At 43.2% G+C, this 21,515-nt stretch overlaps 1 pseudogene; it reads right to left on the minus strand.

Moving 5' to 3' along the window:
- Nucleotides 1-7,421: 7,421 nt before the first annotated feature.
- The window catches only part of LOC109751953 (wall-associated receptor kinase 4-like), a 59,337-nt pseudogene continuing 45,243 nt past the window's right edge, over nt 7,422-21,515 (minus strand).

Here is a 21,515-nt window from a genome sequence, read left to right on the forward strand (position 1 = left end):
TGTACATGCTAGGCTCGTCAAGTCAACCTAAGTGTTTCGCATGTGTTCCGAGGCCATGTCTGTACATGCTAGGCTCGTCAACACCCGTTGTATTCGAACGTTAGAATCTATCACACCCGATCATCACGTGGTGCTTCGAAACAACGAACCTTCGCAACGGTGCACAGTTAGGGGGAACACGTCTCTTGAAATTTTAGTGAGGAATCATCTTATTTATGCTACCATCGTTCTAAGCAAATAAGATGCATAACATGATAAACATCACATGCAATCAAATAGTGACATGATATGGCCAATATCATTTTTGCTCCTTTGATCTCCATCTTCGGGGCACCATGATCATCTTTTTCACCGGCATGACACCATGATCTCCATCATCATGATCTCCATCATTGTGTCTTCATGAAGTTGTCACGCCAACGATTACTTCCATTTCTATGGCTAACTCGTTTAGCAACAAAGTAAAGTAATTTACATGGCGTTATTCAATGACACGCAGGTCATACAAAATAATAAAGACAACTCCTATGGCTCCTGCCGGTTGTCATTCTCATCGACATGCAAGTCGTGATTCCTATTACAAGAATATGATCAATCTCATACATCACATATATCATTCATCACATCTTCTGGCCATATCACATCACATAGCACATGCTGCAAAAACAAGTTAGACGTCCTCTAATTGTTGTTGCAAGTTTTTACGTGGTTTGTAGGTTTGTAGCAAGAACGTTTCTTACCTACGTATGACCACAACGTGATATGCCAATTTATATTTACCCTTCATAAGGACCCTTTTCATCGAATCCGTTCCGACTAAAGTGGGAGAGACAGACACCCGCTAGCCACCTTATGCAACTAGTGCATGTCAGTCGGTGGAACCTGTCTCACGTAAGCGTACGTGTAAGGTCGGTCCGGGCCGCTTCATCCCACAATGCCGCCGAAATAAGATAAGACTAGTAGCGGCAAGAAGAATTGGCAACATCGACGCCCACAACTACTTTGTGTTCTACTCGTGCATAGAAACTACGCATAGACCTAGCTCATGATGCCACTGTTGGGGAACGTAGCAAAAATTCAAGCCGTCCACTAAAAGTCCATATAAAATTACATTCATGCGCAAAATACACAGAAAAATGCATCCTTCCTTTTGCGTGTAACTACACTGACATACGGCAAGTCAATGGAGCCTATTTAAAATTTGCCGTTATCCTCTCCATTATCTCTGCCGGTTTCATGCCCTTGAACCCGGTCCTATTGCACGTGAAACTGACACTATGCCCGTACCCTTGAATATATTAGCCCTTGCCACTACACATTTAGGATCTTTGTTTCACTCCAGCGTCCCATACTTGACTAAGAAGAAAATAAATGATCCGACGGCATGTTACAGACCTGTCAATCTTTAGCTAGCTAGGTTTTCCATTTATACTGGGATTTTGCAGCTAGATCACACCATTTTGGTCACGTGCTCATGCACATATCGTTTGGACATGTACATCCCATTTTGTGCTATTTTTTGGTTTCACCTAACAGGCACCAAGCGCCATCCCTCTTATGTGAAGTAAACATGTAAAAGAGGTGTGGGCGGCGCTTTCTACGCCAAGGTCGTACACGCTCTATGATACTCCCTCAATTCCAAAATATAATGCGTCCGTGCTTTTCAAGGTCCAACTTTGATCATAAATTTAACCAACGAGACCGACTGCGGCGGGAGAAAAAATTATATAATTGAAAACTTCTTTTGAATACGAATTCACTCGTATAAGTTTTGCTCCCGCCGTAATCGGTCTCGTTAGTTAAATTTATTGTCAAAGTTGAAGCACGGGAATAGAGGAAGCACTATATTTTGGAACGGAGGGAGTATATGATATGGCACATACCAAGCAAAAACATGTTATAACATAGGGCACAAAAATTATTGATCTTCTATGAATACTAGTAAGATACACGCGCATTGCACACATGAGATTTGGCAACCAAACTATGAATAAGTACCACACTATAGCATATAAGCTTTGAGTCATATATGCATTGTAAATGTTCGTTTAATTCTTATAGTTCATCTCATTCAAAATCAATCACTTTTTATAAAAACAAATATCTATTTTAAGATTCATGGAATTGTGTGTTGTAAAGCATAAAGTAAAAACAAATAATGGCAATTCATCTAGAAAAGAAATTAGGCAATTATGATATGGAAGATTCTAGAACAAAGGAGAAGTGCTTCTATTTTGAGGTTTGTGCATTATGCTTAAGTTCAACCATGGAGTGTTCTAGATTGTACATGTGGCAGAATCTAGTGGAATGTTGATGATATCCTCGGATTTGCCATCTCTGCACCGTCGGATTGGCTTCATCCAACGACCATCTTTTAAAGTTATTCGCACACTATATAGGGGTATAGAAACAAAATAAGAGACATTGGTTATTGTTTATGAAATATGACTGAAACATTGAAATTGAAATTGAAATTGTTTCTGAAGCAATTTCCAAAATCGTATAATACTAGAAGGGTTGGGCGCGCTTTATTGCGCCGTTGATATTATTGTATTTCATAATTTATTTACTCCATCTATTTCAAATTATAAGTTGTACTAGTTTTTTGAAAAGTCAAACCTCTTTAAGTTTGACCACATTTATGTAGAAATATATTAATATCCATAATATCAAATCTGGTGTTTGGATTCATTATGAAATGAATTTTCATATTTTTTATCTAATATTGTGGATGTCGATATTTTTGGCTCTGAACTTGGTGAAAGTTAAAGAAATTTGACTTTTCAATAAACTAATACACCTTATATTTTGGAACAAGGCGAGTATTTGGTTTGGTTAGTGGGGAAGATAATGGAGTGTCATCTCTTTATTATTCATATAACGCGGTGTTTTATAGTAGGCTTTTCGCGGTGTAATTTTGTGTTGTTTGCTAATCAACTCATATTTATGAAGGAAAATTTTATGCGGTGGTGACTGCATGTACTATAATGGTTTTAAAATATTACATGTTGAGTCTTCTTTTGCTAGGTGATGAGAGGGTGCGCGGGGTTGATATGTTTTTATAGGACGGCTGCTTCGGATTGATTTGAAAAATTATTGACCCAGTCAAAATCATGAGCCAAATCTAATAGAATTTCTCAATGCAACGAGAGAGCTCCAAAATTAGAGAGCATAGTAAATTAAAAGAATTGAGTGAGAGATTGTTGATCCGGTCAAAATTGATGACCAAATTCTAAATTGGTGGCCTCAATTGAATGAGAGGTCTCCATTCCTATGGAGCTTAGTGATATAGTATATTTTGGTAATCTTTTTATCATTTAGCAATCCTTGTTTTCAATCATTTCGGTTGTATTATTCCCTGAGGACGGCAAAGAGTTGGTGGACTTCAGCTTCAGCCCGCTGGCCTGCCAATCGATGTCGTGGTGAAGCTCATTTTGACGGCACGATGCAGGTCGGGGAACGTCGGCCTCCTATACCAGAGCATGGACAACATCGGATCCTCCTATCTATACCTCTATACCTTATTATATATTATATTATATATATATATATATATATATAAAGTATTAAAAGACATAGACTTTCATAGTTCTCTATATGTCGTTTCTTTATATCCGTTGATTTTATGTTATGCATAAAGATTGATGGTTCAGATCTAAATAAATTAAATTTTGGATATCTTCTTTGCTCCACAGCCCACGTACCAAAATAATATGGGCCTACATGATGTATTGGGCCTCGCACTGGGAGACACACTTTATGAGAAAATAACGTACGAGAGCGCAGGCACGGGCATATCCCCTTCTCCTGAACGTACGAGAGCACAGGCACAGGTACGGCCATCGCCATGAATCGCACCTCCACGCGGCCGCTGCCCAGCTCTTGGGCTTGGGTGGATGGAGCACGACACGGCGCCGGTCCGCCCGCGCTCATTCCCATGACGACGCTGACACGCACGACTGGGCGCGCGACGATGTGAAGCCCTCCCTACGGCGTACCGGCGCAGTACCCCTAGGCCGCAGATCCTCCTCCTTGCCGGCGTCTCCGCGAACGCGTCTCGGCCGCCGCCTCTGTGCAGCTTCTTGTGCGCTTAACACTACCCTCCCCTATGAGTGTGCGTGCCCTTCAACCCTGACGCAGACACAACTATCAATTAATTACAGCCTGATGCATTTACTAGCTACTTGCCGTTGCGACTATGCGGTGAACACCTTAGAGGAGAAGCGAGAAGCTTAAGAGGTGAGAAGTACCTACTTGCTGCATGCTTCACCATTGCAGGGCACAGAAAAGAGATAAGGAGAGATTAAATCAAGGGGTGTCAGAATATACGGTGCTGCATGTTGCCATTGTGCTACCGCGTCGCAATAACCAACCAGGGAAGAAAATAGAGGAGAGAGGTAACAAAAAGTTGGAAAGAGGAAAATTAGTAGTTGCTGTTGCATTTTGGGCAAGCTTCGTCATATTCATCATCCACGCTTCAAAGGTAACCTTTTTATGTAGTCCTAATAGATTGTTCGGGTGATTGGAAAATGCAGGGGTTTAAATTTGAATCAGGTCTTCTCAACTATTTTGGATTAAAAAAAAGATAACGCTAAAATCCCTGGTTTTTGCACTTCATTTGTTTATCTGAAGTTCCGAACTGGCTTGTGTACTTCGCTATCAAATTGGTGTTGAGCACGAGGCACTTTTCACTTTCTACAACTGAATGTGTTCCAATTGTTTGGAAGCTGGAATGGTATGTTGTCTAATCTCAATTTATTTTCACAATACTCAGTTTGATGCTTTTTGGAATATTAGAATAAAAAATAAATTCAAGGCCTGAAGTTTTATTTCAAGTAAATTCAAGGCCTCAATTAGCTGTAATATTCATTGAGTAAGAAGTGTTATTAATACTGTAGGAACTTGAGAAATGAAGGGAACTGTGAATTAGATGAAGAGTCCTCATGTATATATGGGGAAGAGTGGGAGGATGCAAAAGTACAATAGAGTAGACAAAGGCACACCTTGCACTTACCGTTTCCTGAGTTCCAATGAACGATTCACTAAAATTAACGACTTTATTCATGGTGAGGTAATAACAAGTGTTAGAATGTAAGCCTTCTGCTTTATGTGAACTGCTTTTGTGCTTAATTTAATAAATCCTAATTGCAAATTATGTGAGGCACACAGTGATATGCATACACGGCCACAGATAGTTCTATGCGGTGTAATAGAAAGTACCGTTTTTGTAATTTGTGCAATAATTTTTAGAAACAATTATGTTTTAATTTTAGTGATTATATAACATATCCTATGTATGAACTAAGTTATATTCTCGCGCTCTCATTTTGTTCGCTGTGGCTCCTTATATTTATTCACCTCCAAATAGATATTAGCTTTCATAATTGAGTCTCCCACTAAGAAAGGAGAGCTTGATTCTCTCGTCTTGAGGATTTTCTCTTTTAGTAGAAAGTTGCAAGAGTATTTTTTTCTCCCGTTACAACGCACGGGCATATTTGCTAGTCCTATCTAAAGCCCAACAAGGACTAGCCCGAGCTGCTCCATCCCAAGGTGCTGCACCCGGACCACCGGGACGTGCTGCTTCTGCAGGGCGCCGGCCAGGGGTAGTCCCCGTCGTCGCCCTAGCCAGATTCAAGATGTACGTACACTTGCTCCGGGTACTGGGCATCTGGACCACCGCCACCATGGTGGCCAAGGCGACGTGGCCGCAGTGCAAGCAGGTGATGGCGACTGAGGTGATGTTCATGCTTCCATCGGCCACGCCCAAGACCTCGTCCATGGCGGCTGTGAGAGGTCGGTGCCGGTGATGATAGCGCCGGGTACCTGCAAGGCGACGAACAGGCTAGAGGTGACCCCATGTCGAAATTCGTTAGAATGCGTGAACCAGCCACGAACACATATTCTAGTGGTCCCCACATAGACCGGGTAATCTGGTCTTGGTCACCAAAAGGCATCACATCACATCACTTCTCTTCTTCCTCCGTCTCGTTGCTGGCCAGCCGGCCTCCAATGGCCATGGAGGCGTCCTGTGACCTCCGCCTCCCCAGCCTCTAAAATCAACCAGATTTCCTGCCCCCTCTTGTCCACTGTCTCCACCTGGTCTAGAAAATGCAGCGGCAACTTTGTCAAACATTGGCGCGAAGACCACTAGATATTTACATCGTTCATCATTTGACTCTAGTGGATCATATTGGCAGCACACGACAGGTTCATACGTATCTTTGCCACTTGCTTCCACATGCACATTACTATTGGACATATACCAGTGCTGAGAGTTATTATCAACTGGTTATTGTCATGCTACTCTTGGTTTGGTTGCCAGGTTAGCATGCAGTTGCATGTTCCATATAAACTTTCTTACCCTGGTATGCTTGATTCATCTGTACATGCTGCAGCCGCTATGATAATATTCCAACAATCGATATTTATGTCCCTTCACTGTCATCTCCCAGAAACTTTGGGCTCTTCTTGACGACATGGAAATAAATGACCAGATCCCAAACTAGATGCAGACTTTTCCACAGGCGTCAACAATAATTCGCTGGCACTGGCTGGTAAATTGGAGAGTGTCGATCAGCAGCAACACGGCAAATTGACGATAACCATTGAAATCATGCAGAATTTTCCATCGAGAATGTCACCATATCTTCATTTGCAAAGGTTGTCAGCATCCCGGTATATATGGCATTTGTTCAGCTGCTGCACTGAATTTCTGTGGCTTAAACATTTAGAAGCAATCCTTTTTTATGCCTTGAAACGACTGAACCGATAAAAAAGTGGTGTTGGAGCTCTCATACAAGCAGGCCAAAAAGAAAATCAACATTTCAGAGAGCATCAAATGCTACGAACTCAAACCCAAACAAGATTACAGAAGACACCATACACGACAAGAAACCACACATTGCCCCCTCGCTCTAGGAGTGGAACCCAGATCTTGCAATTCGACAACGAGGACCAAGAACTGTGTCTAAGGCGACACATGTGCATGATAAGAGACGTCCGAGTACACCCCATGCTCTGAATTCGAAGTCATTTACAGTGTTAATATATGAAATAACACGAACTACTTCTAAATTGGCCATCAGTCAGATCTTATTGGAGCCTCAACACTGAAAAGATGAAATTGATTGAAAACACTGAAAATATGTTTTTCTCCACCATAGCAACTCAAGTACCAGGATGTACCTTAAGTTATTCATTGCAAGCATATTCGTTGCAAATAATTGTAATGTAAGAGTGGTAATATAATTGTACACAATTGACATGAGCTACAAATAATTTTTGCAATTATACAGAAGCGAAACTACGTGACATAATCTCGTCTAAAGTGAACTATGTAACATAATATAAATCTACAGAAAACAAATGGGAATTCAAATGAATACTAGGAAGGACGCGATTGTAGTATTGCACATGTGTACTTAGCGTGGCCAAGTGACCAACGATGAAAGTTCTTGCTCTAGACTGTAGCAACTAGAGGTGCCTTTTGATTTTGAATTACCAGCATTGGCAACATTCGCTGGTGCATCAGAATTACCAACCTTTGGGCATAAAAAAGGCTCAATCTCTTCATCATTAGCTGGGAGAATTTTGCATTTTCTTAGCCTCTTAGTTCTCATGAATTGCAACCTCATATCTACTTCTTTCATAGTAGGTCTGTCTCTTCCTTTGAGTCTCAAGCATGCTTCCGCAAGTGAGCAAATATCATCAATCTCTTCCTGGTTTGCCTCGTTGACAACCTGATGATCCATTATTTCCATGATATCTCCCTCTTGCAATCCTTCCACGAAATAATGGGACAAGTTTTGTTTTGCACCTAGATCATTGATAAAAATTGGCTTTCTTCTTGTGAAAAGTTCCACAAGTATTACTCCAAAACTATACACATCACTCTTTTCAGTTAGCTGCCCGGTATGGTAATACTCTGGATCTAGGTAACCAAATGTTCCTTGGACAATAGTCACCACATGAGTCTCATCGAGGGAAAGAGACCTTGAAGCACCAAAGTCAGAAACCTTTGTAGCGAAGCTTCTATCCATTAGTATGTTAGACGATTTTACGTCTCTATGGAAAATTGGTATTGCAGCAGCCGAGTGCAGATAAGCAAGTGCCCCTGCTGCTTCTACTGCAATCCTAATGCGATGATCCCATGACAGCAAGCATTTGGCAGTAACATCAATGTGAAGAAGGTCATGCAATGTACCGTTAGATATAAACTCGTACACCAGGAAAGGCACCTCAGATTCGAGGCAACAACCAAATAGCTTTACCACATTGTGATGAATGATTTGAGATAAGATAGCAACCTCATTGATAAACTGGTCTATCTCAGTCTGCTCCACAATTTTGGATTTTTTAATAGCCACCACCCGTTGGTCAGATAGAATGCCTTTGTAAATTGTATACCGTGTCCTCCACGACCAAGAATACGAGTGGCATCAAAGTTGTTGGTTGACTTCTCTAGTTCCTCCAAGGAGAATATCTTTGCTTTGTTTGTGGCGCTTTCATCTGAGATCAACTGCTGCAAGAGTAGGCCTTGATTTTTCTTGAAGTGTGCTTGTCGGATTCTATTCTGGATGCCTTTCTTCCACTTGTTGGCGAATACAACTACACATACTGCAATAATTATGGATCCAAGGCCACATCCAGTTCCAGTTGCAATACCTACATTTAGTCATCGCTCTCTGAGTCACTCTGCATTTGGTTAATTATAATTTCAATGAGGAGATATTGGTAGCTATGACTTAACCAAAATAATATTGTGTTGCTTCGCTGATGTAACACATTTCCTTTTTATCAGATCAAACTCTTTTCTATGTGGGCAACTTGAGCATGTGTAGCTTCCGAAAGAATTTTGACAGGTCCCATTGCAGTAGTTTGGTAGTGAGCATTCATCAATATATGTAGAAAACTCTCATTAGTTATATATTGGTGGCTAATGTATTACTACCTGCTAAAAAAAAGGTCAGATTAAATTCGTATGATCTCAATGCATAAACTGAACCCCGTTTAGGTTTGCGTGATGTTTTCATAATTTTTCAATTGAAAAGCATATTTTTCATCACACAGCTCTTCTGAAAATATAGAAATGGTCCGTCAATTCCTAAAGCTGCAAACCTTACTCGTTGAACTTCTAAAACTGGATAAGTTTAGTCCACTATACTACTTCAGATGGTTTTTGACCGACGTGGACACAGTTTGACCAGAAATTGACACATAGCCCGGCTTTGACCACCATGTCACTTAAGTACCCCCCCCTTCTCTCCCCTAACCATAGGGCGGCAACGACTACTGAGGCACATGCCTACGATGACGGCGGAGGTCTGGCCCAGTTGAGATTCAGGAGCGACCATGGCTGCTCCGTAGTTAAGCATGACAGCTGCAATGGGGCCACGACCTGTGGCTGCACTGACAACCTAGCAACGAGGAGCTCCTTGCTACCAGAGGTATTTTTTGCTCTTGGGTACTTGCAATCTGCCACTTAGGAGTAGGTGAATTTCTCACGTTCAGTTTGTCTCTCTCTCTCTTGTATGAATATAGGGAGGGGTGTGCCGGTCCGGATGCGTCCGCTCCCCCACCTCCCCCTTTCCCCGTCAGTGTGCGGGTTGTCGCAGCTCCGACGACGTTCAAGGCAGGGCGTGTGCTATGGTTCGTTGGTCGGGGGTGTCCCTGTGGCTCAAAGTTAATCTCTTTGGATGGTCTTGGGGGTGTCTTGTGAAGGAAATATGCCCTAGAGGCAATAGTAAAGTTATTATTTTATTTCCTTATATCATGATAAATGTTTATTATTCATGCTAGAATTGTATTAACCGAAAACTTAGTACATGTGCGAATACATAGACAAACAGAGTGTCCCTAGTATGCCTCTACTTGACTAGCTCGTTAATCAAAGATGGTTAAGTTTCCTAGCCATAGACATGTGTTGTCATTAGATCAACGGGATCATATCATTAGAGAATGATGTGATGGACAAGACCCATCCGTTAGCTTAGCACTACGATCGTTTAAGTTTATTGCTATTGCTTTCTTCATGACTTATACATGTTCCTCTGACTATGAGACTATGCAACTCCCGAATACCGGCGGAACACCTTGTGTGCTATCAAACGTCACAATGTAACTGGGTGATTATAAAGATGCTCTATAGGTGTCTCCGAAGGTGTTTGTTGGGTTGGCATAGATCAAGATTAGGATTTGTCACTCCGTGTATCAGAGAGGTATCTCTGGGCCCTCTCGGTAATGCACATCACTATAAGCCTTGCAAGCATTGTGACTAATGAGTTAGTTGCGGGATGATGCATTACGGAACGAGTAAATATACTTCCCGGTAACGAGATTGAACTAGGTATGATGATACCGACGACCGAATCTCGGGCAAGTAACATACCGATGACAAAGGGAACAACGTATGTTGTTATGCAGTTTGACCGATAAAGATCTTCATAGAATATGTAGGAGCCAATATGAGCATCCAGGTTCCGCTATTGGTTATTGACCGGAGATGTGTCTCGGTCATTTCTACATAGTTCTCGAACTCGTAGGGTCCGCACGCTTAACATTCGATGACGATTTGTATTATGAGTTATGTGATTTGATGACCGAAGGTTGTTCGGAGTCCCGGATGAGATCACGGATATGACGAGGAGTCTCAATATGGTCGAGAGGTAAAGATTCATATATTGGAAGGTTGCATTTGGACATCGGAATGGTTCCGAGTGATTCGGACATTTTTCCGGAGTACCGGGATGTTACCGGAAACCCCTGGGAGAAGTTATCGGCCATATGGGCCATAAGAGGGAAGCACAGCAGCCCACAAGGGGCTGGTGCGCCCCCTTGGGTAGGAGGCCGAATTGGACAAGGAGAAGGGGGCCGGGCCCCCCTTTCCTTCTCTCTTTCCCTTCCCCCTTTCCTACTCCGTGTGAGAGGTGGAATCATACTAGGACTAAGGAGTCCTAGTAGGACTCCACACCTTGGCACGCCCCCTTAGGCCGGCTGCCTCTCCCTCTCCCTCCTGTATATACGGAGGCAAGGGGCACCCCAAAGGCACAACAAGCCTTCTCATAGCCGTGTGCGGTGCCCCCCTCCACAGTTACACACCTCGGTCATATCGTCATAGCGCTTAGGCAAAGCCCTATGCCGGTAACTGCATCATCATCGTCACCACGCCGTCGTGCTGACGGAACTCTCCCTCGACTTCAACTGGATCAAGAGTATGAGGGACGTCATCGAGCTGAACGTGTGCTGAACACGGAGGTGCCATACGGTCGGTGCTGGGATCAGTTGGATCGCGAAGACGTTCGACTACATCAACCGCGTTACTAAACGCTTCCGCTTTCGGTCTACGAGGGTACATGAACACACTCTCCCCTCTCGTTGCTATGCATCTCCTAGATAGATCTGGCATCCGAGCTAGGTCTATGCGTAGATGTTTTATGCACGATTAGAACACAATGAGTTGTGGGCGATAATAGTCATACTGCTTACCAGCATGTCATACTTTGATCCGACGGTATTGTTGGATGAAGCGGTCTGAAATACAACTATGTCTACGAGTGCCGCGAATGAACCTTTGGTTCTTCCCAGCTCAGAGGATTAGAGCACGTGGCTACGAACCACGGTGTCGGGGGTTCGAATCCCTCCTCGCCCACAGCCTTCCAAAGGGGGAAGGGCATGGCTCCTCGCAGTTCTCCCTTTAACACCAGCGCCTTGGCCCTATTTTCTTCTTCGTCTATTGGGGAAGAAGAAGAGGTGGAGTAGCAGGCGAATCTCATCCCTCCTGTGGACTCCCCCGTACTCAAAGTGTCTCTGAGAGATTGCGCTTCTCTACTAATCACATTCTGTTCAAGAATCACTGTTTTCATGATCGAATGACGAAATAGATATACGAACTGTATAGGATCATTCGCTGGGATGGGATAAGTGATTCTTTTATAGGATTCCCATGGGATCGTCGCCTCTCGACATCTTGTTTGGTAAGCGGAATTTTGACCCAGGCGCCCACGACTTTGACAGCCTTTCCTTCACACAAGGTTTTTAATCCATCTCCCCCGCTTAGGGCAGTAAGGGGAAGTAGCGATATTCCGATTCCTTCGTGGGGAATCAACAAAGGCAGCCGCTCTAGCAGCTTTAGTACTTAAGTTAACGCCCCAGCCCTTATCCCGCGATGAGAAGGTAGATGCGGTAAGCCAACTCCTATCCTTCTTGCGGAAAGGACATTCAATGCCATCTTCATTCCCTTCCTTGCTTCGAGGAGCAGGTCGAATAGTCAAAGAAGGGGATGGCTAATTCCAGGAATAGAGTAGCATTCTCAAGGCTTTTTATTTGGTGGGTAACATCGATGAAGCTAGCATGAAAGCTATAACCTTAGAAGAGGAGAACAAATCGAAGAAATGAAATTAAATCTCGAAGATCCACTGCGTAAGCCGTAGCGCGCGTACTCTTCTTTACTGAGCGAGAAAGACTCTATCCAGATCTATGGATCTCCCCCCAAACCGACATTACATGACCGTGTTCATGAGACTGGTTCTATCGCCGTGCTTCGCACACAGGTGGCTAGTGGGTGTCTGTTTCTCCAAATTTAGTTGAATCAAGTGTGGCTACGCCCGGTCCTTGTTGAAGGTTAAAACAACACACTTGATGAAAAATCATTGTGGTTTTGATGCGTAGGTAAGAACGGTTCTTGCTAAGCCCATAGCAGCCACGTAAAACTTGCAACAACAAAGTAGAGGAAGTCTAACTTGTTTTTGCAGGGCATGTTCTGATGTGATATGGTCAGGACGTGATGACATATAAATTGTTGTATGAGATGATCATGTTTTGTAAAAGTTATCGGCAACTGGCAGGAGCCTTATGGTTGTCGCTTTATTGTATGAAATGCAATCGCCATGTAATTGCTTTACTTTATCATTAAGCGGTAGCGATAGTCGTAGAAGCAATAGTTAGCGAGACGACAATGATGCTTCGATGGATATCAAGGTGTCAAGCCGGTGACGATGGTGATCATGACGGTGCTTTGGAGATGGAGATCAAAGGCACAAGATGATGATGGCCATATCATATCACTTGTATTGATTGCATGTGATGTTTATCTTTTGTGCATCTTATTTTGCTTAGTACGGCGGTAGCATTATAAGATGATCCCTTACTAAAATTTCAAGGTATAAGTGTTCTCCTTAAGTATGCACCGTTGCTACAGTTCTTCGTGCTGAGACACCAAGTGATGATCGGGTGTGATAAGCTCTACGTTCACATACAACGTGTGCAAGCCAGTTTTGCACACGCAGAATACTCGAGTTAAACTTGACGAGCCTAGCATATGCAGATATGGCCTCGGAACACTGAGATCGAATTATCGAGCGTGAATCATATAGTAGATATGATCAACATAGTGATGTTCACCATTGAAAACTACTTCATCTCATGTGATGATCGGACATGGTTTAGTTGATTTGAATCACGTGATCACTTAGATGATAGAGGGATGTCTATCTAAGTGGGAGTTCTTAAGTAATATGATTAATTGAACTTTAATTTATCATGAACTTAGTCTTGATAGTATTTGCAAATTATGTTGTAGATCAATAGCTCGCGATTTATCTCCTCGTTTATTTTTGATATGTTCCTAGAGAAAAGTTGAAAGATGACAGTAGCAATGATGCAGACTGGGTCCGTTATCTGAGGATTATCCTTGTTGCTGCACAGAAGAATTATGTCCTTGATGCACCACTAGGTGACAGACCTATTACAGGAGCTAATGCAGACATTATGAACTTCTGACAAGCTCGGTATGATGACTAGTTGATAGTTTAGTGCAGCATGCTTTACGGCTTAGAACCGGGACTTCAAAAATGTTTGGAACGCCATGGAGCATATAAGATGTTTGAGCTGAAATTGGTATTTCAGACTCATGCCCGTGTCGAGAGGTATGAAACCTCTGACAAGTACTTTGCCTACAAGATGGAGGAGAATAGCTCAACTAGTAAGCATGTGCTCAGAATGTCTGAGTACAACAATCGCTTGAATCAAGTGGGAGTTAATCTTCTAGATAAGATAGTGATTGACAGAGTTCTCTAGTCACTATCACCAAGTTGCTGGAACTTCATGATGAACTATAATATGCAAGGGATGATGAAAACGTTTACCGAGCTCTTCGCGATGTTGAAATCAGCGACAGGAAGAAATCAAGAAAGAGCATCAAGTGTTGATGGTTAACAAGACCACTAGTTTCAAGAAAAAAGGCAAAGAGAAAGAAATGGAACTTCAAGAAGAATAGCAAGCAAGTTTCTACTCCCGTGAAGAAGCCCAAAGCTGGACCTAAGCCTGAAACTGATGTTGGGGAACGTAGTAATTTCAAAAAAATTCCTACACACATGCAGATCATGGTGATGCATAGCAACGAGAGGGGAGAGTGTCATCCACGTAGCCTCGTAGACTGTAAGTGGAAGCGTTATGACAACGCGGTTGATGTAGTCGTACGTCTTCACGATCGACCGATCCTAGTACCGAACGTACGGCACCTCCGCGATCTGCACACGTTCAGCTCGGTGACGTCCCACAAACTCACGATCCAGTAGAGCTTCGAGGGAGAGTTCCGTCAGCACGACGGTGTGATGACGGTGATGATGAAGTTACCGACGCAGGGCTTCGCCTAAGCACCGCTACGATATGACCGAGGTGGAATATGGTGGAGGGGGGCACCGCACACGGCTAAGGAGCAATCAACTTGTGTGTCCAAGGGGTGTCCCCCTCCTCCGTATATAAAGGAGGGGAGGAGGTGGCCGGCCAAGGAGTGGCGCACCAAGAGGGGGAGTCCTACTCCCACCGGGAGTAGCATTCCCCCCCTTCCAAGTAGGAGTAGGAGAAGAGGGAAAGAGGAGGGAGAGAGAAAGGAAAGCGGGGCCGCCCCCCTCACCCAATTCGGATTGGGCTTGGGGGGCGCGCCCCCTCCTAGGCTGCCTCCTCCTCTTTTCCACTAAGGCCCATATAGCTCCCGGGGGGTTCCGGTAACCTCCCCGTACTCCGGTAATTGCCCGATATCATTCAGAACCATTCCGATATCCAAATATAGGCTTCCAATATATCGATCTGTATGTCTCGACTATTTCAAGACTCCTCATCATGTCCGTGATCATATCCGGGACTCCGAACTACCTTCGGTACATCAAAACACATAAACTTATAATACCAATCGTCACCGAACGTTAAGTGTGCGGACCCTACAGGTTCAAGAACTATGTAGACATGATCGAGACTCATCTCCGGTCAATAACCAATAGCGGAACCTCGATGCTCATATCGGTTCCCACATATTCTATGAAGATCTTTATCAGTCAAACCGCATAGCACTATACGTTGTTCCCTTTGTCATCAGTATGTTACATGCCCGAGATTCGATGTGCATTACCGAGAGGGCCCAGAGATACCTCTTCGATACACGGAGTGACAAATCCTAATCTCGATCTATGCCAACCCAACAAACACCATCGGAGACGCCTGTAGAGCACCTTTATAATCACCCAGTTACATTGTGACGTTTGGTAGCACATAAAGTGTTCCTCCGGTATTCGGGAGTTGCATAATCTCATAGTCATAGGAACATGTATAAGTCATGAAGAAAGCAATAGCAACAAACTATACGATCATAGTGCTAAGCTAACGGATGGGTCTTGTCCATCACATCATTATCCTACTGGTGTGATCTCGTTCATCAAATGACAACACATGTCTATTGTTAGGAAACATAACCATCTTTGATAAACAAGCTAGTCAAGTAGAGGCATACTAGGGACACTCCGTTTGTCTATGTATTCACACATGTATCAAATTTCCGGTTAATATAATTCTAGCATGAATAATAAACATTTATCATGATATAAGGAAATAAATAATAACATTATTATTTCCTCTAGGGCAAATTTCCTTCAACTGAGTGCTTCTACTGCAGAGGGAATGGTCACTAGAAGCGGAACTACCCCAAATATTTGGCAGATAAGAAGGATGGCAAAGTGAACAAAGGTATATTTGATATACATGTTATTGATGTGTACTTTACTAGTGTTCATAGTAACCCCAGGGTATTTGATACCGATTTTTAGTTGCTATGATTAGTAACTCAAAACAGGAGTTGCAAAATGAACAGAGACTAGTTAAGGGCAAGGTAACGATGTGTGTTGGAAGTGGTTCCAAGGTTGATAAGATCACCATCGCATACTCCCTCTACCTTCGGGATTAGTGTTGAACCTAAATAAATGTTATTTGGTGTTTGCGTTGAGCATGAATATGATTGGATCATGTTCATTGCAATACGGTTATTCTTTTAAGTCAGAGAATAATTGTTATTCTGTTTACATGAATAAAACCTTCTTAGGTCATGCACGGAAGTGGTTTATTGAATCTCGATCATAGTGATACACATATTCATAATATTGATGCCAAAAGATGCAAAGTTGATAATGATAGTGCAACTTATTTGTGGCACTGCCGTTTAGGTCATATTGGTGTAAAGCGCATGAAGAAAGTATATGTAGATGGACTTTTGGAATCACTTGATACTTGCGAACCATGCCTCATGGGCAAGATGACTAAGACTCCGTTCTTCGGAACAATGGAGCGAGCCAATGACTTATTGGAAATAATACATACCCATGTATGCGGTCCGATGAGTGTTGAGGCTCGCGGCGGGCATCCTTATTTTCTAACCATCACAGATGATTTGAGCAGATATCGGTATATCTACTTAATGAAACACAAGTCTGAAACATTTGAAAAGTTCAAAGAATTTTAGAGTGAAGTGGAGAATCATCGTAACAAGAAAATAAACTTTCTACGATCTGATCGCGGAGGCAAATATTTGAGTTATGAGTTTGGCGTTCATTTAAAACAATGTGGAATAGTTTCACAACTCACGCCATGCTACCTCTTGAGCATGCGTTGGTTTTCCCTTGAAGAGGAAAGGGTGATGCAGCAAAGTAGCATAAGTATTTCCCTCAGTTTTTGAGAACCAATGCATCAATCCAGTAGGAGACACACACAAGTCACCTAGTACCTGCACAAACAATCAAGAACCTTGCAACCAACACGATAAAGGGGTTGTCAATCCCTTCACGGCCAATCACAAAAGTGAGATCTGATAAAGATAGTAAGATAATATTTTTGGTATTTTTGTTGTATAGATTGGAAAGTAAAGATTGTAGAATAAAATAAAAGGAAACTAAGATTGTAGATTAGAAACTTATATGATGGAAAATAGACCCGAGGGCCATAGGTTTCACTAGTGGCTTCTCTCAAGATAGCATCTATTATGGTGGGTCAACAAATTACTGTCGAGCAATTGATAGAAAAGCGCATAATTATGAGAATATCTAGGCATGATCATGAACATAGGCATCACGTCCGTGTCAAGTCGACCAAAACGATTCTGCATCTACTACTATTACTCCACACATCGACCGCTATCCAGCATGCATCTGGAGTATTAAGTTCATAAGAACAGAGTAACGCATTAGGCAAGATTACATGATGTAGAGGGAGAAACTCAAGAAATATGATATAAACCCCATCTTTTTATCCTCGATGGCAACAATACAATACGTGCCTTGCTGCCCCTACTGTCACCGGGAAAGGACAACGCAAGATTGAACCCAAAGCCATGCACTCCTCCCATTGCAAGAAAGATCAATCTAGTAGGCCAAACTAAACCGATAATTCGAAGAGACTTGCAAAGATATCAAATCATACATATAAGAATTTAGAGAAGAACCAAATATTATTCATAGATAAACTTGATCAGAAATCCACAATTCATCGGATCTCGACAAACACACCGCAAAAGAATATTACATCGAATATATCTCCAAGAACATCGAGGAGAACTTGGTATTGAGAATCAAAGAGAGAGAAGAAGCCATCTATCTAATAACTATGGACCTGAAGGTCTGAGGTAAACTACTCACGCTTCATCGGAGAGGCTATGGTGTTGATGTAGAAGACCTCCGTGATCGATTCCCCCTCCGGCGGAGTGCCGGAAAAGGCCCCAAGAAGGGATTTCACGTGTACAGAGAGTTGCGGTGGTGGAATATTGGTTTCGTCTCTCTGTATGATGGTTTTAGGGTATAAGGGTATATATAGGCGGAAGAAATAGGTCGGTGGAGTGCCGTGGGGCCCACAAGGGTCGGGGGGCATGCCTACCCCCCTGGGCGCGCCCTCCTGCCTCATGGCCTCCTTACAGCGCTCAAGAATTCAACTCCAAGTCTTCTGGATTCCTTCTGGTCCAAGAAAGATCCTCACAGAAGTTTCATTCCATTTGGACTCTGTTTGATTTCCTTATCTCCAAAACACTGAAATAGGCAAAAAAACAGAAACTGGCACTGCGCCTCCGGTTAATAGGTTAGTCCCAAAAATAATATCAATAGCATATTAGAGCCCATTAAACATCCAAAACATATAATATAATAGCATGGAACAATAAAAAATTATAGATACGTTTGAGACGTATCAAGCATCCCCAAGCTTAATTCCTGCTCCTCCTCGAGTAGGTAAATGATCAAAACAGAATTTTTGATGTGGAATGCTACCCAACATAATTTTCAATGTAATTCTTCTTATTGTGGCATGAATGTTCAGATCCGTAAGATAAAAGTTTAATATTGACATAAAAACAATAATACTTCAAGCATACTAACAAAGCAATTATGTCTTCTCAAAATAACATGGCCAAAAAAGTTCATCCCTACAAAATCATATAGTTTGGTTATGCTTCATCTCCGTCACACAAAAATGTTCAAATCATGCACAACCCCGATGACAAGCCAAGCAATTGTTTCATACTTTAGTATTCTCAGACTTTTTCAACTTTCACGCAATACATGAGCGTGAGCCATGGACATAGCACTATAGGTCGAATAGAATATGATGGTGGGGGTTGTGTGGAGAAGACAAAAAAAGATAAGGTCTCACATCAACGTGGCTAATCAACATGCTATGGATATGCCCATTATTTGATGTAAATGTGAGGAGTAGGGATTGCCATGCAACGGATGCACTAGAACTATAAATGTATGAAAGCTCAACAAAAGAAACTAGTGGGTGTGCATCCAACTTGCTTGCTCACGAAGACCTACGGCATTTGAGGAAGCCCATTGTTGGAATATACAGGCCAAGTTCTATAACGAAAATTCCCACTAGTATATGAAAGTGACAAAATAAGAAACTCTCTATCATGAAGATCATGGTGCTACTTTGAAGCACACGTGTGGTAAAAGGATAGTAGCATTGTCCCTTCTCTCTTTTTTTATATATTTTTTTATTTGGCCTCTCTCTTTTTTTTCCTCACATGGGACAATGCTCTAATAATGATAATCATCACACTTTTATTTATTTACAACTCAAGAATTACAACTCGATACTAGAACAAGATATGACTCTATGTGAATGCCTCCGGTGGTGTACCTGTTGGGTATCGTAGCAGAAATTAAATTTTTTCTACGCATCACCAAGATCAATCTATGGAGTCATCTAGCAACGAGAGAGAGGAGTGCATCTACATACCCTTGTAGATCGCGAGCGGAAGCGTTCAAGTGAACGGGGTTGATGGAGTCGTACTCGTCGTGATCCAAATCACCGATGATCCTAGCGCCGTACGGACGGCACCTCCGCGTTCAACACATGTACGGTTGGGAGAGACGTCTCCTCCTTCTTGATCCAGCAAGGGGGAGGGAGAGGTTGATGGAGATCCAGCAGCACGACGGCGTGGTGGTGGAATCAGCGGGGATCTCGGCAGGGCTTCGCCAAGCTCAGCGAGAGGGAGAGGTATTACGGGAGGGAGAGGGAGGCGCCAGGGCTTGGGTGCTGCTGCCCTCCCTCCCCCTCTTTATATAGGGCCCCTGGGGGGGGGCGCCGGCCCTAGGATATCTAATCTCCAAGGGGGGGGGCGGCCAAGGGGGTGGCTTGCCCCCCAAGCCAAGTGGGGCGCCCCCCACCCCTAGGGTTTCCAACCCTAGGCGCAGGGGAGGCCCAAGGGGGGCGCACCAGCCCACCAGGGGCTGGTTCCCTTCCCCACTTGAGCCCATGGGGCCCTCCGGGATAGGTGGCCCCACTCGGTGGACCCCCAGGACCCTTCCGGTGGCCCCGGTACAATACCGGTGACCCCCGAAACTTTCCCGGTGGCCGAAACTGGACTTCCTATATATAATTCTTCACCTCCGGACCATTCCGGAACTCCTCGTGATGTCCGGGATCTCATCCGGGACTCGGAACAACTTTCGGATTTCCGCATACTAATATCTCTACAACCCTAGCGTCACCGAACCTTAAGTGTGTAGACCCTACGGATTCGGGAGACATGCAGACATGACAAAGACGACTCTCCGGTCAATAACCAACAGCGGGATCTGGATACCCATGTTGGCTCCCACATGTTCCACGATGATATCATCGGATGAACCACGATGTCGAGGGTTCAATCAATCCCGTATACAATTCCCTTTGTCAATCGGTACGTTACTTGCCCGAGATTCGATCGTCGGTATCCCAATACCTTGTTCAATCTCGTTACCGGCAAGTCACTTTACTCGTACCGTAATGCATGATCCCGTGACCAAACACTTGGTCACATTGAGCTCATTATGATGATGCATTACCGAGTGGGCCCAGAGATACCTCTCCGTCATACGGAGTGACAAATCCCAGTCTCGATTCGTGCCAACCCAACAGACACTTTCGGAGATACCCGTAGTGCACCTTTATAGCCACCCAGTTACGTTGTGACGTTTGGCACACCCAAAGCACTCCTATGGTATCCGGGAGTTGCACAATCTCATGGTCTAAGGAAATGATACTTGACATTTGGAAAAGCTCTAGCAAACGAACTACACGATCTTGTGCTATGCTTAGGATTGGGTCTTGTCCATCACATCATTCTCCTAATGATGTGATCCCGTTATCAATGACATCCAATGTCCATAGTCAGGAAACCATGACTATCTGTTGATCAATGAGCTAGCCAACTAGAGGCTCACTAGGGACATGTTGTGGTCTATGTATTCACACATGTATTATGATTTCCGGATAACACAATTATAGCATGAACAATAGACAATTATCATGAACAAGGAAATATAATAATAACCATTTTATTATTGCCTCTAGGGCATATTTCCAACAGTCTCCCACTTGCACTATAGTCAATAATCTAGTTACATTGTGATGAATCGAACACCCATAGAGTTCTGGTGTTGATCATGTTTTGCTCTAGGGAGAGGTTTAGTCAACGGATCTACTACATTCAGGTCCGTATGTACTTTACAAATATCTATGTCTCCATTTTGAACATTTTCACGAATGGAGTTGAAGCGACACTTGATATGCCTGGTCTTCCTGTGAAACCTGGGCTCCTTGGCAAGGGCAATAGCTCCAGTGTTGTCACAGAAGAGAGTCATCGGGCCCGACGCATTGGGAACAACTCCTAGGTCGGTAATGAACTCCTTCATCCAGATTGCTTCTTGTGCTGCCTCTGAGGC

Source organism: Aegilops tauschii, chromosome 4 (genome assembly GCF_002575655.3).
Source record: "Aegilops tauschii subsp. strangulata cultivar AL8/78 chromosome 4, Aet v6.0, whole genome shotgun sequence".
Taxonomy (NCBI): domain Eukaryota; kingdom Viridiplantae; phylum Streptophyta; class Magnoliopsida; order Poales; family Poaceae; genus Aegilops; species Aegilops tauschii.